We start from the raw sequence: 25,585 nt of genomic DNA on the forward strand, positions 1-25,585 counted from the left end.
GACAGCATGCTAAAACACTCTGAAGCAGCGGCCCTTCAGGGCTCGACACCCTTCCCATCTCCGCGGCGCAATCCTGCTCACACTGCAAAAAACGACCCCATCCTTCCCAGGAAGGCCCACGCACGCACTCAAACTCCACAGAGAGATTCGGTCCTTTGGGCTACATGCTGATCACGGTCCCTCTCCCACCACAGACCAAGGACAGTCCCTATTGCAGAGGCACTCTGCCACACCTAGCCACCACCTCTTCTTCAATCTGCCCATTGCCATAGTGCCTGGGTCCCCTCGCCTGACTTTGGGTGGACGGTCTGTGGGGTCATTTGTTCACACGTGAGTGGAGGGCTGAAGGAGGAGAGGGGTGGGGGAGGCTATTTCAACCTGCACGGAGTCTGCCCAAGGCCCACCCGCCCCCACGCCCGACGCCCATCCATCCCAAGCACCCGCCTCACACGCTACTCCAGCCAGTTGAGTGTGTGCTACCCCTTGCCTGCCCTTTCCTCATATTTTCTCCCTCCCCTGCCCTCCCCTCCCCTCCCCTCCCCTCTCCTCCCCTTCCCTTCCCTTCCCATCCCATCAATCTCCGCCACTGTTTCTGCCTTTGCTCCCGCGCCTCTCTAGCTCACTGAATCTCACTCTCATTCTTGATGCCCCTTGGGCTCCCTTGCCCTCCATCTGCCCCCCACTGGTTCACCTGAGCTACTTGCCCAGTGACACGCCCTGGTTGCCAGCTTGACTGGGGTTGGTAGTGGTGGGAGTAGTCTAAGTAGGGCGGCGGTGGGGGTGCGGGGTGGGGGGGATTTGGGGCTGTTTGAGAGGTACCAGAGAGTATGTGGGACTGGGGAGTGGGACAGAAAGGCACAGGAGAGACACGACCGGGCTGTGGTCCTTTCTCGAGGCTTAGTCTTGAGGGCCCACCTTAAGCCGACAGGTTTGCCATCTACTTTGCAGCCTGTGACCGGCTAACTCGCACCTCTCTCAAATAAATACCGAGCCCGGCCACCCATGCGTTTCTAGATGCTCTCCTCGCCCCCACCCCTCCGACACCCTCTCTGCAATCCTCCCCACCCCTACCCCACCGTGCCCCGATGAACCCACGGCCTCCACAGAGCCAGTGTGCCAGTGGTGCGCAAGAACAATTCTGTTAGCCCTTGCTGTCTTCGCGGCTGCTGTGCCTCCCTGGTCTCCTTCTCTCACCCCACTCCCCACCCCCCAGCACTCAACCAGCACCCTTGCCCTCCTGGCCCTTGTCACAAGCCCATGGCACAAGCCAAGAGCACGACAGAACAGCACCCCCACCCACTGGCACCCTCTGGTCCCACCAAGACGATGGAGGGCACTGACTGCAGGGCAGATGGTGCGCTTGTGTGCCCCACCGCCACCAGGCCGCCCGCACCCCAAGGCGAGTCTGCACGCCCTTCAATGTGTGTGTGTGTGTGTGTGTGTGTGTGTGTGTGTGTGCTTCTCAGGATCTGAGCCCTGCCCGCCTCCCGAGAGAGCCCTCCTGCCCAGGAAACCCCGTGAGGTGCAGGGCCGCTCTCCCATTCCAGGGGCCGCGGGCTCTCAGAATCCACTCCACCGCACTGGCCTTCCAAAACCTCTGTCTCTGAACCCGGGGAATGGCCATGCAAAGCCCCGGTGCCCTGGGCTCTGATCCCCATGCCCACCCTCAGGGGAGGATGCACTTTGGAGACGTGTGTGACGTCAATGAGCCAGTCAGGCAGCAGGAAACGCGTGGTTCGGCAGGAGCTTTGCCCGCTGTGAAGCTTGCCCCAGCATGCTACCCTGTCTGTCAGACCGCAGGGTTCTGCACTCGCAAAAGGCTGTAGGGATCCCTTGGACCTCAGGTGTATTTTCACACAAGTAGACACAGATGGGACAACAGAGACACAGAGGTAGGTCTGTGGGTGAGATCGCCGCCCCAACCCCCCCTAAACCCTTCCCCCCCCTCAGCCCCCTCCGCCCCATCACGGCCCCAACCCCCTTCGGGAAATGGGATTGCCAAAGGAAACCACCTTGGAGCAACCATGAGACTGTCTCTACAGAGCTGGCTACAGGCGTTGGGACCGCACGGTGGCAGTGTGTTCGGACTCGTGCCAGGATCCCCAGTTAGACAGGAATGGGAGAAACACGTCGTCCTTCCGCTGAGTAAGGCCGAGGGACAGTCTGGAGGAGGGCAAGAAGGGTGCTCTGGGCAACGTTCTCTCTAGGTGGACAGCTGTGTGGGCAGTGCTCAGGGGATGTGGTGAGAATGATGAGGAAAGGTGAGTGCTGGCACCCTCTCCCACCCAACAGTCCCCGGCTCCCTGACACCCCTCCCCAAGCCACCTGTAGACCAGTGTCCCCAGACACCTGCTTCCTCTCCTTGCACGCCCCACAATCGCGACCTACATACACCCTGTCTGCCACTCACGGATCAAATTCCCCATCATCCTTCTTTTGTCCCCAAATCCCAAAACCTCCCGCCACCACCACCACCACCACCACCACCACCACCACCACCACCACCACCACCACCACCACCACCACCACCACCACCGCTGCCACCGCAGCAGCCAACACTTCCCCACCCACACCCCCAAGCGCTCAAAAGCTAACTCACTCACTCACTCACTCACTCACTCACTCACTCACACCCTCCCCAGCCTTCCACCATCCTTCCTCCCAACTGGCGGCGTCCACGCGTCCCAGGTGGGCCACCTTGGGCTCCTGAATCTTTCTCCCTCGCTAGCGTTGTCCTGCTGGCGCAAGCGCTGGCAGTGATCGTCGAGGGAACGCGCAGGGAGGTCAGCCTGGCGCGTGGTGTTGAGGGCTGAGCGGGCAGATCCTGAGAGCATAGGCACCGGGGCCGGGGACCGTAGCAGGTGCGCACGTGCGTGGCCTTGCCGGCGGCAGGGCCCGTGAAGTGGCTCAAGGTAGCCAGCGTTGGCGAGAGTAAAAGAGTGGTAGGTTGAGCGAGTGGCAAGTGTGTGTGGGGGCAGCGCCAGGCAGAAGAAAAGCTTCCCTGACCGGGAATCGAACCCGGGCCGCGGCGGTGAGAGCGCCGAATCCTAACCACTAGACCACCAGGGAGCGTGGGAGCGCCTGTCCCGTCCATGCCACCTGCACTCGGAGCCCGCGCACCCATGGGCGCCCTGGCCAGCGGCCTCCCCGCCACGAGAGCACGGTGCCCTCTCCGACTTGGAGGCAGCTCCCCCAAAACACTGCGCGCCCGCCGCCTTCCCACGCAACTGGCGCGGGCAAAGCCACAGACCCAAGCTGCTCCCACATGCAACGCACTCACACCTGGCACGGAGGCCCCTGGGCTTCCCCGCAAAAGGTCGACCTACTGCGTTGGCCGGGAATCGAACCCGGGTCAACTGCTTGGAAGGCAGCTATGCTCACCACTATACCACCAACGCGGCACAGCCCGGGCTCCACCAACACCACGGCCAGCAGGCTCCCCGCCGCCAGCGGCAGCTGCTACTACCGCCGTCGCTACCGCCGCTCGCGCCTCGGCAGCCGCCGCCCGGCGCAGCCCTGTCCTTCCTGGACGCCAGGCGCCGTGCCACCCGCAGCGGCCGCTCGGGCCAGCCAAGCCCCGCTGCTCGCTCTCGCGGACCTAGCGCGCGCCCGGCCCCGGCCCCGGCCCCGGCCCCGGCCGCGGCCGCTGGGGGCGCCCGACCGGGCTCTCGCTGCCCCGACGCCGCAGCCCCGCGCACCCCCGCACCCGAGGCGCCCGACACCCCGACTTGGAGCGCCGGGTTTCTCCAAGGCCCTCCCTGCCTTCGGCGTCGGCTCGCGCCAGTTCCGCGGGCCTCAGCCAGGGCACAGGCGGCACTCAGGAGCAGCAGGAGGGTGATGCCCACCAGGGGGATCCCCCTACCTGCCCTGGCACCTGCGTGTGGGACTCCCTGCGAGGCCCGCGGCCAGCCTGAGCCGGATGGAGGCAGACACAGCTTTGGGACGGGCCGCTGGCCAGGCGCTTCGGACGCCAGAGAAAGAAGGCTGCTGTGGCGGGCGGGCGCGCGACTGGGCACCAGGAAGAAGGGCAGGGGAGCTGCGGCCGGAGGGTGGGCAGGCCAGGCGGGCGGCTTGGCAAGAACGGCTGGCGGGCGCCGGCCACTGGGCCTGCCTGAGAGCGGGGACCGGGTGGGCTGGTGGGTGGCCGTGGCAGAGTCCCAAAAAAAGGGACTGTGCCTCCCCGTCGGGGAATCGAACCCCGGTCTCCCGCGTGACAGGCGGGGATACTCACCACTATACTAACGAGGACGGCGGCTGCCGTCTGGGTGCCAGACCTCTCTCCGGCCGCCACCGCCACCGCCACCGCCACCGCCACCGCCGACGCCCACCCAGACGCCGTCGCTGCGCCCCCACGCCCAACACTGCTCCTCTCCCTTGGCCCACTGGCTCGCCGCGCAGAGTCCTCAACCCGCACCTCGCCCCGCACCAGCCCGACCCGCTTGCGACGCTCGCCGCGAGACACAGCCTCTCGTGCCGACTGGCGCCCGCCTCAACCCGCTGCCTGGGGCCTCCAGGGCGAGCGCCAGTGCCAGCGCGCGCGCCCGCCCGCCCGTCGCTCCGGCAGAGAGGCCCGGCGGCCCCCACTCCCGCGCGCAGGCCACAGGTGGCAGCCAGAGGAGGAGGACCAGTTTGGAGCGCAAGCCCAGCTGAGCGAGGAGAGTGCCTCGGTGCAGGATGCGGCGTCGGGGGCGGGCCCCAGCAGCCCGTCAACCCAAAGGCAGCGCACCTGGAGGCGCTGGGCCCGGGCTCAAGCACGTCGCCTGCTCCGCTGGCCACGTTCTGGCTCAGCTCCAGTGCTGGCGCCCCAGCCCAGCTTCCTTGGTGCCGCCACTCGGGCCGCCCAGGAGCGGCACCCGTGTGGGCCCCCTGGCCGAGCCAGGCGGCCGTGGGCGCTTGGGGCGAGCCGTCAGGATGGCCGAGCGGTCTAAGGCGCTGCGTTCAGGTCGCAGTCTCCCCTGGAGGCGTGGGTTCGAATCCCACTCCTGACACAGCAGCCTTTTTGGCAACAACAAACAGCCTGGACCCACCCGCCGCACACACACCCCTCTCCGGGCCGGCAGGCCACTGGCGCTCCTTGCGCCTCTCCAGCCGCCAGCGCCGGCCACGGGCGGGTCTCGCCGCCCCATCTGCACAGCGCTGACAGATGTGCTCCTACTGCAGCTCCCGCACACCTTCAATCCTCTGGCTTGGACAACCACAGGCCCCTCCAGGACCCCAGCCCCACCCCCACCCCCGCGGGCGCCACACGCCACCTTCAGCCGGGGAGCCTCAGCCGGGGATCCTTAGCAAGGGTCCACGCAGAGCGCTCGGCCCCGCAGCGCTCGCCACCCGATCCCACGGGATCGCACAGCCCCAGTGCGCGCGTGGGCCGGACCTCACTCGCCCGGCTCACGCGCGGGCTGGGGCCTTTCTTCTGCCGACGTGCCGCCTCGGGAAGCGACGGGCACAGGGGCATCGGCGCGGCCACCACCCGTTCCCTCCCCCTCCCGGCCCCCAGCGAAGTGGGTCGGTCGCTGTTGGGGGCGGGGGGGTCACTGCTGGGACCGCCGCGGGAACCTTGGCCGCGCTGCTTGGGCTCCGCCAGCGAGCCGGCGAGCGGCAGCGCGCGCGCACGGGACCCGTCTTCTTGCGACTCTGGGCGTCCTCCCAACGTCTGCCTGCCACAAGACTGCCCTTCGGTCTCGCTAGGTCGGGACCCTGCGCATGCCTGGGCTCCAAGCTCCAGGGCCGCCTGTACCCCGGCGCACCACTGGCTGTCGCCTGCACTGCTACTCAAGGGGAGTGGGGGTCCCAACGCCACGTCCCCACGCCATGTCGCGCCCACTCTCCCTCCCACTGCCAGCTCCGCTCCCGCTCCCACCACCACTCGCACCCGCGCCCAAGAACTCGCCCGGTAGGCCAGTCGGGCAGTGAGCAGTGTCTGGCGCTCCTCCACCAGTGGCAGCGGGGCGGCCGGGAGGAGGCAGGCCCACAGGCTGCAGCTGGCAGACTGTCGAGGAGGTAGCAGCGCATGGGTGGTTCAGTGGTAGAATTCTCGCCTGCCACGCGGGAGGCCCGGGTTCGATTCCCGGCCCATGCAGCCCACGGTCCCCTTTTGGTCCTGCCACATCAAAGGCTCACGGAGGGCTGCTCTGACCTCAGCTCTGCTCAGCTCTGACAAGCCCACACCCAGTCTCGCTTACCCCCTTCTCTTGGCTGCCGCTGCCCGCTGCCCGCTGCCCGCTGCCCACGACGCCCGCCTCTGCAGAGACCAAGGACCCAAAGGCCCTACCAGCGCACCCCTCGCCAGCACGCTCCACCCGCCGCCATCCCTGCCGCGCCCCACCTCCAACCACCCTTCTTTCTGCCCAGCCTCCCCGTTTCCTTTCTGGTCTTCAGGATCCCACACAACCTTCACCTCACGTTTCCCTTCAGTCCCAGACAGCATGCTAAAACACTCTGAAGCAGCGGCCCTTCAGGGCTCGACACCCTTCCCATCTCCGCGGCGCAATCCTGCTCACACTGCAAAAAACGACCCCATCCTTCCCAGGAAGGCCCACGCACGCACTCAAACTCCACAGAGAGATTCGGTCCTTTGGGCTACATGCTGATCACGGTCCCTCTCCCACCACAGACCAAGGACAGTCCCTATTGCAGAGGCACTCTGCCACACCTAGCCACCACCTCTTCTTCAATCTGCCCATTGCCATAGTGCCTGGGTCCCCTCGCCTGACTTTGGGTGGACGGTCTGTGGGGTCATTTGTTCACACGTGAGTGGAGGGCTGAAGGAGGAGAGGGGTGGGGGAGGCTATTTCAACCTGCACGGAGTCTGCCCAAGGCCCACCCGCCCCCACGCCCGACGCCCATCCATCCCAAGCACCCGCCTCACACGCTACTCCAGCCAGTTGAGTGTGTGCTACCCCTTGCCTGCCCTTTCCTCATATTTTCTCCCTCCCCTGCCCTCCCCTCCCCTCCCCTCCCCTCTCCTCCCCTTCCCTTCCCTTCCCATCCCATCAATCTCCGCCACTGTTTCTGCCTTTGCTCCCGCGCCTCTCTAGCTCACTGAATCTCACTCTCATTCTTGATGCCCCTTGGGCTCCCTTGCCCTCCATCTGCCCCCCACTGGTTCACCTGAGCTACTTGCCCAGTGACACGCCCTGGTTGCCAGCTTGACTGGGGTTGGTAGTGGTGGGAGTAGTCTAAGTAGGGCGGCGGTGGGGGTGCGGGGTGGGGGGGATTTGGGGCTGTTTGAGAGGTACCAGAGAGTATGTGGGACTGGGGAGTGGGACAGAAAGGCACAGGAGAGACACGACCGGGCTGTGGTCCTTTCTCGAGGCTTAGTCTTGAGGGCCCACCTTAAGCCGACAGGTTTGCCATCTACTTTGCAGCCTGTGACCGGCTAACTCGCACCTCTCTCAAATAAATACCGAGCCCGGCCACCCATGCGTTTCTAGATGCTCTCCTCGCCCCCACCCCTCCGACACCCTCTCTGCAATCCTCCCCACCCCTACCCCACCGTGCCCCGATGAACCCACGGCCTCCACAGAGCCAGTGTGCCAGTGGTGCGCAAGAACAATTCTGTTAGCCCTTGCTGTCTTCGCGGCTGCTGTGCCTCCCTGGTCTCCTTCTCTCACCCCACTCCCCACCCCCCAGCACTCAACCAGCACCCTTGCCCTCCTGGCCCTTGTCACAAGCCCATGGCACAAGCCAAGAGCACGACAGAACAGCACCCCCACCCACTGGCACCCTCTGGTCCCACCAAGACGATGGAGGGCACTGACTGCAGGGCAGATGGTGCGCTTGTGTGCCCCACCGCCACCAGGCCGCCCGCACCCCAAGGCGAGTCTGCACGCCCTTCAATGTGTGTGTGTGTGTGTGTGTGTGTGTGTGTGTGTGTGCTTCTCAGGATCTGAGCCCTGCCCGCCTCCCGAGAGAGCCCTCCTGCCCAGGAAACCCCGTGAGGTGCAGGGCCGCTCTCCCATTCCAGGGGCCGCGGGCTCTCAGAATCCACTCCACCGCACTGGCCTTCCAAAACCTCTGTCTCTGAACCCGGGGAATGGCCATGCAAAGCCCCGGTGCCCTGGGCTCTGATCCCCATGCCCACCCTCAGGGGAGGATGCACTTTGGAGACGTGTGTGACGTCAATGAGCCAGTCAGGCAGCAGGAAACGCGTGGTTCGGCAGGAGCTTTGCCCGCTGTGAAGCTTGCCCCAGCATGCTACCCTGTCTGTCAGACCGCAGGGTTCTGCACTCGCAAAAGGCTGTAGGGATCCCTTGGACCTCAGGTGTATTTTCACACAAGTAGACACAGATGGGACAACAGAGACACAGAGGTAGGTCTGTGGGTGAGATCGCCGCCCCAACCCCCCCTAAACCCTTCCCCCCCCTCAGCCCCCTCCGCCCCATCACGGCCCCAACCCCCTTCGGGAAATGGGATTGCCAAAGGAAACCACCTTGGAGCAACCATGAGACTGTCTCTACAGAGCTGGCTACAGGCGTTGGGACCGCACGGTGGCAGTGTGTTCGGACTCGTGCCAGGATCCCCAGTTAGACAGGAATGGGAGAAACACGTCGTCCTTCCGCTGAGTAAGGCCGAGGGACAGTCTGGAGGAGGGCAAGAAGGGTGCTCTGGGCAACGTTCTCTCTAGGTGGACAGCTGTGTGGGCAGTGCTCAGGGGATGTGGTGAGAATGATGAGGAAAGGTGAGTGCTGGCACCCTCTCCCACCCAACAGTCCCCGGCTCCCTGACACCCCTCCCCAAGCCACCTGTAGACCAGTGTCCCCAGACACCTGCTTCCTCTCCTTGCACGCCCCACAATCGCGACCTACATACACCCTGTCTGCCACTCACGGATCAAATTCCCCATCATCCTTCTTTTGTCCCCAAATCCCAAAACCTCCCGCCACCACCACCACCACCACCACCACCACCACCACCACCACCACCACCACCACCACCACCACCACCACCACCACCGCTGCCACCGCAGCAGCCAACACTTCCCCACCCACACCCCCAAGCGCTCAAAAGCTAACTCACTCACTCACTCACTCACTCACTCACTCACTCACACCCTCCCCAGCCTTCCACCATCCTTCCTCCCCCAACTGGCGGCGTCCACGCGTCCCAGGTGGGCCACCTTGGGCTCCTGAATCTTTCTCCCTCGCTAGCGTTGTCCTGCTGGCGCAAGCGCTGGCAGTGATCGTCGAGGGAACGCGCAGGGAGGTCAGCCTGGCGCGTGGTGTTGAGGGCTGAGCGGGCAGATCCTGAGAGCATAGGCACCGGGGCCGGGGACCGTAGCAGGTGCGCACGTGCGTGGCCTTGCCGGAGGCAGGGCCCGTGAAGTGGCTCAAGGTAGCCAGCGTTGGCGAGAGTAAAAGAGTGGTAGGTTGAGCGAGTGGCAAGTGTGTGTGGGGGCAGCGCCAGGCAGAAGAAAAGCTTCCCTGACCGGGAATCGAACCCGGGCCGCGGCGGTGAGAGCGCCGAATCCTAACCACTAGACCACCAGGGAGCGTGGGAGCGCCTGTCCCGTCCATGCCACCTGCACTCGGAGCCCGCGCACCCATGGGCGCCCTGGCCAGCGGCCTCCCCGCCACGAGAGCACGGTGCCCTCTCCGACTTGGAGGCAGCTCCCCCAAAACACTGCGCGCCCGCCGCCTTCCCACGCAACTGGCGCGGGCAAAGCCACAGACCCAAGCTGCTCCCACATGCAACGCACTCACACCTGGCACGGAGGCCCCTGGGCTTCCCCGCAAAAGGTCGACCTACTGCGTTGGCCGGGAATCGAACCCGGGTCAACTGCTTGGAAGGCAGCTATGCTCACCACTATACCACCAACGCGGCACAGCCCGGGCTCCACCAACACCACGGCCAGCAGGCTCCCCGCCGCCAGCGGCAGCTGCTACTACCGCCGTCGCTACCGCCGCTCGCGCCTCGGCAGCCGCCGCCCGGCGCAGCCCTGTCCTTCCTGGACGCCAGGCGCCGTGCCACCCGCAGCGGCCGCTCGGGCCAGCCAAGCCCCGCTGCTCGCTCTCGCGGACCTAGCGCGCGCCCGGCCCCGGCCCCGGCCCCGGCCCCGGCCGCGGCCGCTGGGGGCGCCCGACCGGGCTCTCGCTGCCCCGACGCCGCAGCCCCGCGCACCCCCGCACCCGAGGCGCCCGACACCCCGACTTGGAGCGCCGGGTTTCTCCAAGGCCCTCCCTGCCTTCGGCGTCGGCTCGCGCCAGTTCCGCGGGCCTCAGCCAGGGCACAGGCGGCACTCAGGAGCAGCAGGAGGGTGATGCCCACCAGGGGGATCCCCCTACCTGCCCTGGCACCTGCGTGTGGGACTCCCTGCGAGGCCCGCGGCCAGCCTGAGCCGGATGGAGGCAGACACAGCTTTGGGACGGGCCGCTGGCCAGGCGCTTCGGACGCCAGAGAAAGAAGGCTGCTGTGGCGGGCGGGCGGGCGCGCGACTGGGCACCAGGAAGAAGGGCAGGGGAGCTGCGGCCGGAGGGTGGGCAGGCCAGGCGGGCGGCTTGGCAAGAACGGCTGGCGGGCGCCGGCCACTGGGCCTGCCTGAGAGCGGGGACCGGGTGGGCTGGTGGGTGGCCGTGGCAGAGTCCCAAAAAAAGGGACTGTGCCTCCCCGTCGGGGAATCGAACCCCGGTCTCCCGCGTGACAGGCGGGGATACTCACCACTATACTAACGAGGACGGCGGCTGCCGTCTGGGTGCCAGACCTCTCTCCGGCCGCCACCGCCACCGCCACCGCCACCGCCACCGCCACCGCCGACGCCCACCCAGACGCCGTCGCTGCGCCCCCACGCCCAACACTGCTCCTCTCCCTTGGCCCACTGGCTCGCCGCGCAGAGTCCTCAACCCGCACCTCGCCCCGCACCAGCCCGACCCGCTTGCGACGCTCGCCGCGAGACACAGCCTCTCGTGCCGACTGGCGCCCGCCTCAACCCGCTGCCTGGGGCCTCCAGGGCGAGCGCCAGTGCCAGCGCGCGCGCCCGCCCGCCCGTCGCTCCGGCAGAGAGGCCCGGCGGCCCCCACTCCCGCGCGCAGGCCACAGGTGGCAGCCAGAGGAGGAGGACCAGTTTGGAGCGCAAGCCCAGCTGAGCGAGGAGAGTGCCTCGGTGCAGGATGCGGCGTCGGGGGCGGGCCCCAGCAGCCCGTCAACCCAAAGGCAGCGCACCTGGAGGCGCTGGGCCCGGGCTCAAGCACGTCGCCTGCTCCGCTGGCCACGTTCTGGCTCAGCTCCAGTGCTGGCGCCCCAGCCCAGCTTCCTTGGTGCCGCCACTCGGGCCGCCCAGGAGCGGCACCCGTGTGGGCCCCCTGGCCGAGCCAGGCGGCCGTGGGCGCTTGGGGCGAGCCGTCAGGATGGCCGAGCGGTCTAAGGCGCTGCGTTCAGGTCGCAGTCTCCCCTGGAGGCGTGGGTTCGAATCCCACTCCTGACACAGCAGCCTTTTTGGCAACAACAAACAGCCTGGACCCACCCGCCGCACACACACCCCTCTCCGGGCCGGCAGGCCACTGGCGCTCCTTGCGCCTCTCCAGCCGCCAGCGCCGGCCACGGGCGGGTCTCGCCGCCCCATCTGCACAGCGCTGACAGATGTGCTCCTACTGCAGCTCCCGCACACCTTCAATCCTCTGGCTTGGACAACCACAGGCCCCTCCAGGACCCCAGCCCCACCCCCACCCCCGCGGGCGCCACACGCCACCTTCAGCCGGGGAGCCTCAGCCGGGGATCCTTAGCAAGGGTCCACGCAGAGCGCTCGGCCCCGCAGCGCTCGCCACCCGATCCCACGGGATCGCACAGCCCCAGTGCGCGCGTGGGCCGGACCTCACTCGCCCGGCTCACGCGCGGGCTGGGGCCTTTCTTCTGCCGACGTGCCGCCTCGGGAAGCGACGGGCACAGGGGCATCGGCGCGGCCACCACCCGTTCCCTCCCCCTCCCGGCCCCCAGCGAAGTGGGTCGGTCGCTGTTGGGGGCGGGGGGGTCACTGCTGGGACCGCCGCGGGAACCTTGGCCGCGCTGCTTGGGCTCCGCCAGCGAGCCGGCGAGCGGCAGCGCGCGCGCACGGGACCCGTCTTCTTGCGACTCTGGGCGTCCTCCCAACGTCTGCCTGCCACAAGACTGCCCTTCGGTCTCGCTAGGTCGGGACCCTGCGCATGCCTGGGCTCCAAGCTCCAGGGCCGCCTGTACCCCGGCGCACCACTGGCTGTCGCCTGCACTGCTACTCAAGGGGAGTGGGGGTCCCAACGCCACGTCCCCACGCCATGTCGCGCCCACTCTCCCTCCCACTGCCAGCTCCGCTCCCGCTCCCACCACCACTCGCACCCGCGCCCAAGAACTCGCCCGGTAGGCCAGTCGGGCAGTGAGCAGTGTCTGGCGCTCCTCCACCAGTGGCAGCGGGGCGGCCGGGAGGAGGCAGGCCCACAGGCTGCAGCTGGCAGACTGTCGAGGAGGTAGCAGCGCATGGGTGGTTCAGTGGTAGAATTCTCGCCTGCCACGCGGGAGGCCCGGGTTCGATTCCCGGCCCATGCAGCCCACGGTCCCCTTTTGGTCCTGCCACATCAAAGGCTCACGGAGGGCTGCTCTGACCTCAGCTCTGCTCAGCTCTGACAAGCCCACACCCAGTCTCGCTTACCCCCTTCTCTTGGCTGCCGCTGCCCGCTGCCCGCTGCCCACGACGCCCGCCTCTGCAGAGACCAAGGACCCAAAGGCCCTACCAGCGCACCCCTCGCCAGCACGCTCCACCCGCCGCCATCCCTGCCGCGCCCCACCTCCAACCACCCTTCTTTCTGCCCAGCCTCCCCGTTTCCTTTCTGGTCTTCAGGATCCCACACAACCTTCACCTCACGTTTCCCTTCAGTCCCAGACAGCATGCTAAAACACTCTGAAGCAGCGGCCCTTCAGGGCTCGACACCCTTCCCATCTCCGCGGCGCAATCCTGCTCACACTGCAAAAAACGACCCCATCCTTCCCAGGAAGGCCCACGCACGCACTCAAACTCCACAGAGAGATTCGGTCCTTTGGGCTACATGCTGATCACGGTCCCTCTCCCACCACAGACCAAGGACAGTCCCTATTGCAGAGGCACTCTGCCACACCTAGCCACCACCTCTTCTTCAATCTGCCCATTGCCATAGTGCCTGGGTCCCCTCGCCTGACTTTGGGTGGACGGTCTGTGGGGTCATTTGTTCACACGTGAGTGGAGGGCTGAAGGAGGAGAGGGGTGGGGGAGGCTATTTCAACCTGCACGGAGTCTGCCCAAGGCCCACCCGCCCCCACGCCCGACGCCCATCCATCCCAAGCACCCGCCTCACACGCTACTCCAGCCAGTTGAGTGTGTGCTACCCCTTGCCTGCCCTTTCCTCATATTTTCTCCCTCCCCTGCCCTCCCCTCCCCTCCCCTCCCCTCTCCTCCCCTTCCCTTCCCTTCCCATCCCATCAATCTCCGCCACTGTTTCTGCCTTTGCTCCCGCGCCTCTCTAGCTCACTGAATCTCACTCTCATTCTTGATGCCCCTTGGGCTCCCTTGCCCTCCATCTGCCCCCCACTGGTTCACCTGAGCTACTTGCCCAGTGACACGCCCTGGTTGCCAGCTTGACTGGGGTTGGTAGTGGTGGGAGTAGTCTAAGTAGGGCGGCGGTGGGGGTGCGGGGTGGGGGGGATTTGGGGCTGTTTGAGAGGTACCAGAGAGTATGTGGGACTGGGGAGTGGGACAGAAAGGCACAGGAGAGACACGACCGGGCTGTGGTCCTTTCTCGAGGCTTAGTCTTGAGGGCCCACCTTAAGCCGACAGGTTTGCCATCTACTTTGCAGCCTGTGACCGGCTAACTCGCACCTCTCTCAAATAAATACCGAGCCCGGCCACCCATGCGTTTCTAGATGCTCTCCTCGCCCCCACCCCTCCGACACCCTCTCTGCAATCCTCCCCACCCCTACCCCACCGTGCCCCGATGAACCCACGGCCTCCACAGAGCCAGTGTGCCAGTGGTGCGCAAGAACAATTCTGTTAGCCCTTGCTGTCTTCGCGGCTGCTGTGCCTCCCTGGTCTCCTTCTCTCACCCCACTCCCCACCCCCCAGCACTCAACCAGCACCCTTGCCCTCCTGGCCCTTGTCACAAGCCCATGGCACAAGCCAAGAGCACGACAGAACAGCACCCCCACCCACTGGCACCCTCTGGTCCCACCAAGACGATGGAGGGCACTGACTGCAGGGCAGATGGTGCGCTTGTGTGCCCCACCGCCACCAGGCCGCCCGCACCCCAAGGCGAGTCTGCACGCCCTTCAATGTGTGTGTGTGTGTGTGTGTGTGTGTGTGTGTGTGTGCTTCTCAGGATCTGAGCCCTGCCCGCCTCCCGAGAGAGCCCTCCTGCCCAGGAAACCCCGTGAGGTGCAGGGCCGCTCTCCCATTCCAGGGGCCGCGGGCTCTCAGAATCCACTCCACCGCACTGGCCTTCCAAAACCTCTGTCTCTGAACCCGGGGAATGGCCATGCAAAGCCCCGGTGCCCTGGGCTCTGATCCCCATGCCCACCCTCAGGGGAGGATGCACTTTGGAGACGTGTGTGACGTCAATGAGCCAGTCAGGCAGCAGGAAACGCGTGGTTCGGCAGGAGCTTTGCCCGCTGTGAAGCTTGCCCCAGCATGCTACCCTGTCTGTCAGACCGCAGGGTTCTGCACTCGCAAAAGGCTGTAGGGATCCCTTGGACCTCAGGTGTATTTTCACACAAGTAGACACAGATGGGACAACAGAGACACAGAGGTAGGTCTGTGGGTGAGATCGCCGCCCCAACCCCCCCTAAACCCTTCCCCCCCCTCAGCCCCCTCCGCCCCATCACGGCCCCAACCCCCTTCGGGAAATGGGATTGCCAAAGGAAACCACCTTGGAGCAACCATGAGACTGTCTCTACAGAGCTGGCTACAGGCGTTGGGACCGCACGGTGGCAGTGTGTTCGGACTCGTGCCAGGATCCCCAGTTAGACAGGAATGGGAGAAACACGTCGTCCTTCCGCTGAGTAAGGCCGAGGGACAGTCTGGAGGAGGGCAAGAAGGGTGCTCTGGGCAACGTTCTCTCTAGGTGGACAGCTGTGTGGGCAGTGCTCAGGGGATGTGGTGAGAATGATGAGGAAAGGTGAGTGCTGGCACCCTCTCCCACCCAACAGTCCCCGGCTCCCTGACACCCCTCCCCAAGCCACCTGTAGACCAGTGTCCCCAGACACCTGCTTCCTCTCCTTGCACGCCCCACAATCGCGACCTACATACACCCTGTCTGCCACTCACGGATCAAATTCCCCATCATCCTTCTTTTGTCCCCAAATCCCAAAACCTCCCACCACCACCACCACCACCACCACCACCACCACCACCACCACCACCACCACCACCACCACCACCACCACCACCACCACCACCGCTGCCACCGCAGCAGCCAACACTTCCCCACCCACACCCCCAAGCGCTCAAAAGCTAACTCACTCACTCACTCACTCACTCACTCACTCACACCCTCCCCAGCCTTCCACCATCCTTCCTCCCAACTGGCGGCGTCCACGCGTCCCAGGTGGGCCACCTTGGGCTCCTGAATCTTTCTCCCTCGCTAGCGTTGTCCTGCTGGCGCAAGCGCTGGCAGTGATCGTCGAGGGAACGCGCAGGGAGGTCAGCCTGGCGCGTGGTGTTGAGGGCTGAGCGGGCAGATCCTGAGAGCATAGGCACCGGGGCCGGGGACCGTAGCAGGTGCGCACGTGCGTGGCCTTGCCGGCGGCAGGGCCCGTGAAGTGGCTCAAGGTAGCCAGCGTTGGCGAGAGTAAAAGAGTGGTAGGTTGAGCGAGTGGCAAGTGTGTGTGGGGGCAGCGCCAGGCAGAAGAAAAGCTTCCCTGACCGGGAATCGAACCCGGGCCGCGGCGGTGAGAGCGCCGAATCCTAACCACTAGACCACCAGGGAGCGTGGGAGCGCCTGTCCCGTCCATGCCACCTGCACTCGGAGCCCGCGCACCCATGGGCGCCCTGGCCAGCGGCCTCCCCGCCACGAGAGCACGGTGCCCTCTCCGACTTGGAGGCAGCTCCCCCAAAACACTGCGCGCCCGCCGCCTTCCCACGCAACTGGCGCGGGCAAAGCCACAGACCCAAGCTGCTCCCACATGCAACGCACTCACACCTGGCACGGAGGCCCCTGGGCTTCCCCGCAAAAGGTCGACCTACTGCGTTGGCCGGGAATCGAACCCGGGTCAACTGCTTGGAAGGCAGCTATGCTCACCACTATACCACCAACGCGGCACAGCCCGGGCTCCACCAACACCACGGCCAGCAGGCTCCCCGCCGCCAGCGGCAGCTGCTACTACCGCCGTCGCTACCGCCGCTCGCGCCTCGGCAGCCGCCGCCCGGCGCAGCCCTGTCCTTCCTGGACGCCAGGCGCCGTGCCACCCGCAGCGGCCGCTCGGGCCAGCCAAGCCCCGCTGCTCGCTCTCGCGGACCTAGCGCGCGCCCGGCCCCGGCCCCGGCCCCGGCCCCGGCCGCGGCCGCTGGGGGCGCCCGACCGGGCTCTCGCTGCCCCGACGCCGCAGCCCCGCGCACCCCCGCACCCGAGGCGCCCGACACCCCGACTTGGAGCGCCGGGTTTCTCCAAGGCCCTCCCTGCCTTCGGCGTCGGCTCGCGCCAGTTCCGCGGGCCTCAGCCAGGGCACAGGCGGCACTCAGGAGCAGCAGGAGGGTGATGCCCACCAGGGGGATCCCCCTACCTGCCCTGGCACCTGCGTGTGGGACTCCCTGCGAGGCCCGCGGCCAGCCTGAGCCGGATGGAGGCAGACACAGCTTTGGGACGGGCCGCTGGCCAGGCGCTTCGGACGCCAGAGAAAGAAGGCTGCTGTGGCGGGCGGGCGCGCGACTGGGCACCAGGAAGAAGGGCAGGGGAGCTGCGGCCGGAGGGTGGGCAGGCCAGGCGGGCGGCTTGGCAAGAACGGCTGGCGGGCGCCGGCCACTGGGCCTGCCTGAGAGCGGGGACCGGGTGGGCTGGTGGGTGGCCGTGGCAGAGTCCCAAAAAAAGGGACTGTGCCTCCCCGTCGGGGAATCGAACCCCGGTCTCCCGCGTGACAGGCGGGGATACTCACCACTATACTAACGAGGACGGCGGCTGCCGTCTGGGTGCCAGACCTCTCTCCGGCCGCCACCGCCACCGCCACCGCCACCGCCACCGCCGACGCCCACCCAGACGCCGTCGCTGCGCCCCCACGCCCAACACTGCTCCTCCCCCTTGGCCCACTGGCTCGCCGCGCAGAGTCCTCAACCCGCACCTCGCCCCGCACCAGCCCGACCCGCTTGCGACGCTCGCCGCGAGACACAGCCTCTCGTGCCGACTGGCGCCCGCCTCAACCCGCTGCCTGGGGCCTCCAGGGCGAGCGCCAGTGCCAGCGCGCGCGCCCGCCCGCCCGTCGCTCCGGCAGAGAGGCCCGGCGGCCCCCACTCCCGCGCGCAGGCCACAGGTGGCAGCCAGAGGAGGAGGACCAGTTTGGAGCGCAAGCCCAGCTGAGCGAGGAGAGTGCCTCGGTGCAGGATGCGGCGTCGGGGGCGGGCCCCAGCAGCCCGTCAACCCAAAGGCAGCGCACCTGGAGGCGCTGGGCCCGGGCTCAAGCACGTCGCCTGCTCCGCTGGCCACGTTCTGGCTCAGCTCCAGTGCTGGCGCCCCAGCCCAGCTTCCTTGGTGCCGCCACTCGGGCCGCCCAGGAGCGGCACCCGTGTGGGCCCCCTGGCCGAGCCAGGCGGCCGTGGGCGCTTGGGGCGAGCCGTCAGGATGGCCGAGCGGTCTAAGGCGCTGCGTTCAGGTCGCAGTCTCCCCTGGAGGCGTGGGTTCGAATCCCACTCCTGACACAGCAGCCTTTTTGGCAACAACAAACAGCCTGGACCCACCCGCCGCACACACACCCCTCTCCGGGCCGGCAGGCCACTGGCGCTCCTTGCGCCTCTCCAGCCGCCAGCGCCGGCCACGGGCGGGTCTCGCCGCCCCATCTGCACAGCGCTGACAGATGTGCTCCTACTGCAGCTCCCGCACACCTTCAATCCTCTGGCTTGGACAACCACAGGCCCCTCCAGGACCCCAGCCCCACCCCCACCCCCGCGGGCGCCACACGCCACCTTCAGCCGGGGAGCCTCAGCCGGGGATCCTTAGCAAGGGTCCACGCAGAGCGCTCGGCCCCGCAGCGCTCGCCACCCGATCCCACGGGATCGCACAGCCCCAGTGCGCGCGTGGGCCGGACCTCACTCGCCCGGCTCACGCGCGGGCTGGGGCCTTTCTTCTGCCGACGTGCCGCCTCGGGAAGCGACGGGCACAGGGGCATCGGCGCGGCCACCACCCGTTCCCTCCCCCTCCCGGCCCCCAGCGAAGTGGGTCGGTCGCTGTTGGGGGCGGGGGGGTCACTGCTGGGACCGCCGCGGGAACCTTGGCCGCGCTGCTTGGGCTCCGCCAGCGAGCCGGCGAGCGGCAGCGCGCGCGCGCGCGCGCGCGCACGGGACCCGTCTTCTTGCGACTCTGGGCGTCCTCCCAACGTCTGCCTGCCACAAGACTGCCCTTCGGTCTCGCTAGGTCGGGACCCTGCGCATGCCTGGGCTCCAAGCTCCAGGGCCGCCTGTACCCCGGCGCACCACTGGCTGTCGCCTGCACTGCTACTCAAGGGGAGTGGGGGTCCCAACGCCACGTCCCCACGCCATGTCGCGCCCACTCTCCCTCCCACTGCCAGCTCCGCTCCCGCTCCCACCACCACTCGCACCCGCGCCCAAGAACTCGCCCGGTAGGCCAGTCGGGCAGTGAGCAGTGTCTGGCGCTCCTCCACCAGTGGCAGCGGGGCGGCCGGGAGGAGGCAGGCCCACAGGCTGCAGCTGGCAGACTGTCGAGGAGGTAGCAGCGCATGGGTGGTTCAGTGGTAGAATTCTCGCCTGCCACGCGGGAGGCCCGGGTTCGATTCCCGGCCCATGCAGCCCACGGTCCCCTTTTGGTCCTGCCACATCAAAGGCTCACGGAGGGCTGCTCTGACCTCAGCTCTGCTCAGCTCTGACAAGCCCACACCCAGTCTCGCTTACCCCCTTCTCTTGGCTGCCGCTGCCCGCTGCCAGCTGCCCGCTGCCCACGACGCCCGCCTCTGCAGAGACCAAGGACCCAAAGGCCCTACCAGCGCACCCCTCGCCAGCACGCTCCACCCGCCGCCATCCCTGCCGCGCCCCACCTCCAACCACCCTTCTTTCTGCCCAGCCTCCCCGTTTCCTTTCTGGTCTTCAGGATCCCACACAACCTTCACCTCACGTTTCCCTTCAGTCCCAGACAGCATGCTAAAACACTCTGAAGCAGCGGCCCATCAGGGCTCGACACCCTTCCCATCTCCGCGGCGCAATCCTGCTCACACTGCAAAAAACGACCCCATCCTTCCCAGGAAGGCCCACGCACGCACTCAAACTCCACAGAGAGATTCGGTCCTTTGGGCTACATGCTGATCACGGTCCCTCTCCCACCACAGACCAAGGACAGTCCCTATTGCAGAGGCACTCTGCCACACCTAGCCACCACCTCTTCTTCAATCTGCCCATTGCCATAGTGCCTGGGTCCCCTCGCCTGACTTTGGGTGGACGGTCTGTGGGGTCATTTGTTCACACGTGAGTGGAGGGCTGAAGGAGGAGAGGGGTGGGGGAGGCTATTTCAACCTGCACGGAGTCTGCCCAAGGCCCACCCGCCCCCACGCCCGACGCCCATCCATCCCAAGCACCCGCCTCACACGCTACTCCAGCCAGTTGAGTGTGTGCTACCCCTTGCCTGCCCTTTCCTCATATTTTCTCCCTCCCCTGCCCTCCCCTCCCCTCCCCTCCCCTCTCCTCCCCTTCCCTTCCCTTCCCATCCCATCAATCTCCGCCACTGTTTCTGCCTTTGCTCCCGCGCCTCTCTAGCTCACTGAATCTCACTCTCATTCTTGATGCCCCTTGGGCTCCCTTGCCCTCCATCTGCCCCCCACTGGTTCACCTGAGCTACTTGCCCAGTGACACGCCCTGGTTGCCAGCTTGACTGGGGTTGGTAGTGGTGGGAGTAGTCTAAGTAGGGCGGCGGTGGGGGTGCGGGGTGGGGGGGATTTGGGGCTGTTTGAGAGGTACCAGAGAGTATGTGGGACTGGGGAGTGGGACAGAAAGGCACAGGAGAGACACGACCGGGCTGTGGTCCTTTCTCGAGGCTTAGTCTTGAGGGCCCACCTTAAGCCGACAGGTTTGCCATCTACTTTGCAGCCTGTGACCGGCTAACTCGCACCTCTCTCAAATAAATACCGAGCCCGGCCACCCATGCGTTTCTAGATGCTCTCCTCGCCCCCACCCCTCCGACACCCTCTCTGCAATCCTCCCCACCCCTACCCCACCGTGCCCCGATGAACCCACGGCCTCCACAGAGCCAGTGTGCCAGTGGTGCGCAAGAACAATTCTGTTAGCCCTTGCTGTCTTCGCGGCTGCTGTGCCTCCCTGGTCTCCTTCTCTCACCCCACTCCCCACCCCCCAGCACTCAACCAGCACCCTTGCCCTCCTGGCCCTTGTCACAAGCCCATGGCACAAGCCAAGAGCACGACAGAACAGCACCCCCACCCACTGGCACCCTCTGGTCCCACCAAGACGATGGAGGGCACTGACTGCAGGGCAGATGGTGCGCTTGTGTGCCCCACCGCCACCAGGCCGCCCGCACCCCAAGGCGAGTCTGCACGCCCTTCAATGTGTGTGTGTGTGTGTGTGTGTGTGTGTGTGTGCTTCTCAGGATCTGAGCCCTGCCCGCCTCCCGAGAGAGCCCTCCTGCCCAGGAAACCCCGTGAGGTGCAGGGCCGCTCTCCCATTCCAGGGGCCGCGGGCTCTCAGAATCCACTCCACCGCACTGGCCTTCCAAAACCTCTGTCTCTGAACCCGGGGAATGGCCATGCAAAGCCCCGGTGCCCTGGGCTCTGATCCCCATGCCCACCCTCAGGGGAGGATGCACTTTGGAGACGTGTGTGACGTCAATGAGCCAGTCAGGCAGCAGGAAACGCGTGGTTCGGCAGGAGCTTTGCCCGCTGTGAAGCTTGCCCCAGCATGCTACCCTGTCTGTCAGACCGCAGGGTTCTGCACTCGCAAAAGGCTGTAGGGATCCCTTGGACCTCAGGTGTATTTTCACACAAGTAGACACAGATGGGACAACAGAGACACAGAGGTAGGTCTGTGGGTGAGATCGCCGCCCCAACCCCCCCTAAACCCTTCCCCCCCCTCAGCCCCCTCCGCCCCATCACGGCCCCAACCCCCTTCGGGAAATGGGATTGCCAAAGGAAACCACCTTGGAGCAACCATGAGACTGTCTCTACAGAGCTGGCTACAGGCGTTGGGACCGCACGGTGGCAGTGTGTTCGGACTCGTGCCAGGATCCCCAGTTAGACAGGAATGGGAGAAACACGTCGTCCTTCCGCTGAGTAAGGCCGAGGGACAGTCTGGAGGAGGGCAAGAAGGGTGCTCTGGGCAACGTTCTCTCTAGGTGGACAGCTGTGTGGGCAGTGCTCAGGGGATGTGGTGAGAATGATGAGGAAAGGTGAGTGCTGGCACCCTCTCCCACCCAACAGTCCCCGGCTCCCTGACACCCCTCCCCAAGCCACCTGTAGACCAGTGTCCCCAGACACCTGCTTCCTCTCCTTGCACGCCCCACAATCGCGACCTACATACACCCTGTCTGCCACTCACGGATCAAATTCCCCATCATCCTTCTTTTGTCCCCAAATCCCAAAACCTCCCGCCACCACCACCACCACCACCACCGCTGCCACCGCAGCAGCCAACACTTCCCCACCCACACCCCCAAGCGCTCAAAAGCTAACTCACTCACTCACTCACTCACTCACTCACTCACTCACTCACTCACACCCTCCCCAGCCTTCCACCATCCTTCCTCCCAACTGCCGGCGTCCACGCGTCCCAGGTGGGCCACCTTGGGCTCCTGAATCTTTCTCCCTCGCTAGCGTTGTCCTGCTGGCGCAAGCGCTGGCAGTGATCGTCGAGGGAACGCGCAGGGAGGTCAGCCTGGCGCGTGGTGTTGAGGGCTGAGCGGGCGGATCCTGAGAGCATAGGCACCGGGGCCGGGGACCGTAGCAGGTGCGCACGTGCGTGGCCTTGCCGGCGGCAGGGCCCGTGAAGTGGCTCAAGGTAGCCAGCGTTGGCGAGAGTAAAAGAGTGGTAGGTTGAGCGAGTGGCAAGTGTGTGTGGGGGCAGCGCCAGGCAGAAGAAAAGCTTCCCTGACCGGGAATCGAACCCGGGCCGCGGCGGTGAGAGCGCCGAATCCTAACCACTAGACCACCAGGGAGCGTGGGAGCGCCTGTCCCGTCCATGCCACCTGCACTCGGAGCCCGCGCACCCATGGGCGCCCTGGCCAGCGGCCTCCCCGCCACGAGAGCACGGTGCCCTCTCCGACTTGGAGGCAGCTCCCCCAAAACACTGCGCGCCCGCCGCCTTCCCACGCAACTGGCGCGGGCAGAGCCACAGACCCAAGCTGCTCCCACACGCAACGCACTCACACCTGGCACGGAGGCCCCTGGGCTTCCCCGCAAAAGGTCGACCTACTGCGTTGGCCGGGAATCGAACCCGGGTCAACTGCTTGGAAGGCAGCTATGCTCACCACTATACCACCAACGCGGCACAGCCCGGGCTCCACCAACACCACGGCCAGCAGGCTCCCCGCCGCCAGCGGCAGCTGCTACTACCGCCGTCGCTACCGCCGCTCGCGCCTCGGCAGCCGCCGCCCGGCGCAGCCCTGTCCTTCCTGGACGCCAGGCGCCGTGCCACCCGCAGCGGCCGCTCGGGCCAGCCAAGCCCCGCTGCTCGCTCTCGCGGACCTAGCGCGCGCCCGGCCCCGGCCCCGGCCCCGGCCCCGGCCGCGGCCGCTGGGGGCGCCCGACCGGGCTCTCGCTGCCCCGACGCCGCAGCCCCGCGCACCCCCGCACCCGAGGCGCCCGACACCCCGACTTGGAGCGCCGGGTTTCTCCAAGGCCCTCCCTGCCTTCGGCGTCGGCTCGCGCCAGTTCCGCGGGCCTCAGCCAGGGCACAGGCGGCACTCAGGAGCAGCAGGAGGGTGATGCCCACCAGGGGGATCCCCCTACCTGCCCTGGCACCTGCGTGTGGGACTCCCTGCGAGGCCCGCGGCCAGCCTGAGCCGGATGGAGGCAGACACAGCTTTGGGACGGGCCGCTGGCCAGGCGCTTCGGACGCCAGAGAAAGAAGGCTGCTGTGGCGGGCGGGCGCGCGACTGGGCACCAGGAAGAAGGGCAGGGGAGCTGCGGCCGGAGGGTGGGCAGGCCAGGCGGGCGGCTTGGCAAGAACGGCTGGCGGGCGCCGGCCACTGGGCCTGCCTGAGAGCGGGGACCGGGTGGGCTGGTGGGTGGCCGTGGCAGAGTCCCAAAAAAAGGGACTGTGCCTCCCCGTCGGGGAATCGAACCCCGGTCTCCCGCGTGACAGGCGGGGATACTCACCACTATACTAACGAGGACGGCGGCTGCCGTCTGGGTGCCAGACCTCTCTCCGGCCGCCACCGCCACCGCCACCGCCACCGCCACCGCCGACGCCCACCCAGACGCCGTCGCTGCGCCCCCACGCCCAACACTGCTCCTCCCCCTTGGCCCACTGGCTCGCCGCGCAGAGTCCTCAACCCGCACCTCGCCCCGCACCAGCCCGACCCGCTTGCGACGCTCGCCGCGAGACACAGCCTCTCGTGCCGACTGGCGCCCGCCTCAACCCGCTGCCTGGGGCCTCCAGGGCGAGCGCCAGTGCCAGCGCGCGCGCCCGCCCGCCCGTCGCTCCGGCAGAGAGGCCCGGCGGCCCCCACTCCCGCGCGCAGGCCACAGGTGGCAGCCAGAGGAGGAGGACCAGTTTGGAGCGCAAGCCCAGCTGAGCGAGGAGAGTGCCTCGGTGCAGGATGCGGCGTCGGGGGCGGGCCCCAGCAGCCCGTCAACCCAAAGGCAGCGCACCTGGAGGCGCTGGGCCCGGGCTCAAGCACGTCGCCTGCTCCGCTGGCCACGTTCTGGCTCAGCTCCAGTGCTGGCGCCCCAGCCCAGCTTCCTTGGTGCCGCCACTCGGGCCGCCCAGGAGCGGCACCCGTGTGGGCCCCCTGGCCGAGCCAGGCGGCCGTGGGCGCTTGGGGCGAGCCGTCAGGATGGCCGAGCGGTCTAAGGCGCTGCGTTCAGGTCGCAGTCTCCCCTGGAGGCGTGGGTTCGAATCCCACTCCTGACACAGCAGCCTTTTTGGCAACAACAAACAGCCTGGACCCACCCGCCGCACACACACCCCTCTCCGGGCCGGCAGGCCACTGGCGCTCCTTGCGCCTCTCCAGCCGCCAGCGCCGGCCACGGGCGGGTCTCGCCGCCCCATCTGCACAGCGCTGACAGATGTGCTCCTACTGCAGCTCCCGCACACCTTCAATCCTCTGGCTTGGACAACCACAGGCCCCTCCAGGACCCCAGCCCCACCCCCACCCCCGCGGGCGCCACACGCCACCTTCAGCCGGGGAGCCTCAGCCGGGGATCCTTAGCAAGGGTCCACGCAGAGCGCTCGGCCCCGCAGCGCTCGCCACCCGATCCCACGGGATCGCACAGCCCCAGTGCGCGCGTGGGCCGGACCTCACTCGCCCGGCTCACGCGCGGGCTGGGGCCTTTCTTCTGCCGACGTGCCGCCTCGGGAAGCGACGGGCACAGGGGCATCGGCGCGGCCACCACCCGTTCCCTCCCCCTCCCGGCCCCCAGCGAAGTGGGTCGGTCGCTGTTGGGGGCGGGGGGGTCACTGCTGGGACCGCCGCGGGAACCTTGGCCGCGCTGCTTGGGCTCCGCCAGCGAGCCGGCGAGCGGCAGCGCGCGCGCACGGGACCCGTCTTCTTGCGACTCTGGGCGTCCTCCCAACGTCTGCCTGCCACAAGACTGCCCTTCGGTCTCGCTAGGTCGGGACCCTGCGCATGCCTGGGCTCCAAGCTCCAGGGCCGCCTGTACCCCGGCGCACCACTGGCTGTCGCCTGCACTGCTACTCAAGGGGAGTGGGGGTCCCAACGCCACGTCCCCACGCCATGTCGCGCCCACTCTCCCTCCCACTGCCAGCTCCGCTCCCGCTCCCACCACCACTCGCACCCGCGCCCAAGAACTCGCCCGGTAGGCCAGTCGGGCAGTGAGCAGTGTCTGGCGCTCCTCCACCAGTGGCAGCGGGGCGGCCGGGAGGAGGCAGGCCCACAGGCTGCAGCTGGCAGACTGTCGAGGAGGTAGCAGCGCATGGGTGGTTCAGTGGTAGAATTCTCGCCTGCCACGCGGGAGGCCCGGGTTCGATTCCCGGCCCATGCAGCCCACGGTCCCCTTTTGGTCCTGCCACATCAAAGGCTCACGGAGGGCTGCTCTGACCTCAGCTCTGCTCAGCTCTGACAAGCCCACACCCAGTCTCGCTTACCCCCTTCTCTTGGCTGCCGCTGCCCGCTGCCAGCTGCCCGCTGCCCACGACGCCCGCCTCTGCAGAGACCAAGGACCCAAAGGCCCTACCAGCGCACCCCTCGCCAGCACGCTCCACCCGCCGCCATCCCTGCCGCGCCCCACCTCCAACCACCCTTCTTTCTGCCCAGCCTCC

General features: G+C 67.1%; 9 non-coding genes across 9 annotated transcripts; all 9 read right to left on the minus strand.

The window, feature by feature from the left end:
• Positions 1 to 2,997: 2,997 nt before the first annotated feature.
• On the minus strand, positions 2,998 to 3,069 carry TRNAE-CUC (transfer RNA glutamic acid (anticodon CUC)). Its single transcript has one exon. It is a non-coding gene; the product is annotated as a tRNA-Glu (tRNA).
• Positions 3,070 to 3,326: 257 nt separating this feature from the next.
• On the minus strand, positions 3,327 to 3,398 carry TRNAG-UCC (transfer RNA glycine (anticodon UCC)). The gene has a single exon. It is a non-coding gene; the product is annotated as a tRNA-Gly (tRNA).
• Positions 3,399 to 4,176: 778 nt separating this feature from the next.
• Positions 4,177 to 4,248, minus strand: TRNAD-GUC (transfer RNA aspartic acid (anticodon GUC)). The gene has a single exon. It is a non-coding gene; the product is annotated as a tRNA-Asp (tRNA).
• A 5,170-nt stretch (positions 4,249 to 9,418) lies between these two features.
• On the minus strand, positions 9,419 to 9,490 carry TRNAE-CUC (transfer RNA glutamic acid (anticodon CUC)). Its single transcript has one exon. It is a non-coding gene; the product is annotated as a tRNA-Glu (tRNA).
• A 257-nt stretch (positions 9,491 to 9,747) lies between these two features.
• TRNAG-UCC (transfer RNA glycine (anticodon UCC)) lies at positions 9,748 to 9,819 on the minus strand. The gene has a single exon. It is a non-coding gene; the product is annotated as a tRNA-Gly (tRNA).
• Positions 9,820 to 10,601: 782 nt separating this feature from the next.
• TRNAD-GUC (transfer RNA aspartic acid (anticodon GUC)) lies at positions 10,602 to 10,673 on the minus strand. Its single transcript has one exon. It is a non-coding gene; the product is annotated as a tRNA-Asp (tRNA).
• A 5,498-nt stretch (positions 10,674 to 16,171) lies between these two features.
• Positions 16,172 to 16,243, minus strand: TRNAG-UCC (transfer RNA glycine (anticodon UCC)). Its single transcript has one exon. It is a non-coding gene; the product is annotated as a tRNA-Gly (tRNA).
• Positions 16,244 to 17,021: 778 nt separating this feature from the next.
• On the minus strand, positions 17,022 to 17,093 carry TRNAD-GUC (transfer RNA aspartic acid (anticodon GUC)). The gene has a single exon. It is a non-coding gene; the product is annotated as a tRNA-Asp (tRNA).
• A 6,312-nt stretch (positions 17,094 to 23,405) lies between these two features.
• On the minus strand, positions 23,406 to 23,477 carry TRNAD-GUC (transfer RNA aspartic acid (anticodon GUC)). The gene has a single exon. It is a non-coding gene; the product is annotated as a tRNA-Asp (tRNA).
• Positions 23,478 to 25,585: the final 2,108 nt, after the last annotated feature.

Source organism: Tenrec ecaudatus, chromosome 1, assembly GCF_050624435.1.
Source record: "Tenrec ecaudatus isolate mTenEca1 chromosome 1, mTenEca1.hap1, whole genome shotgun sequence".
NCBI classification, from domain to species: Eukaryota; Metazoa; Chordata; class Mammalia; order Afrosoricida; family Tenrecidae; genus Tenrec; species Tenrec ecaudatus.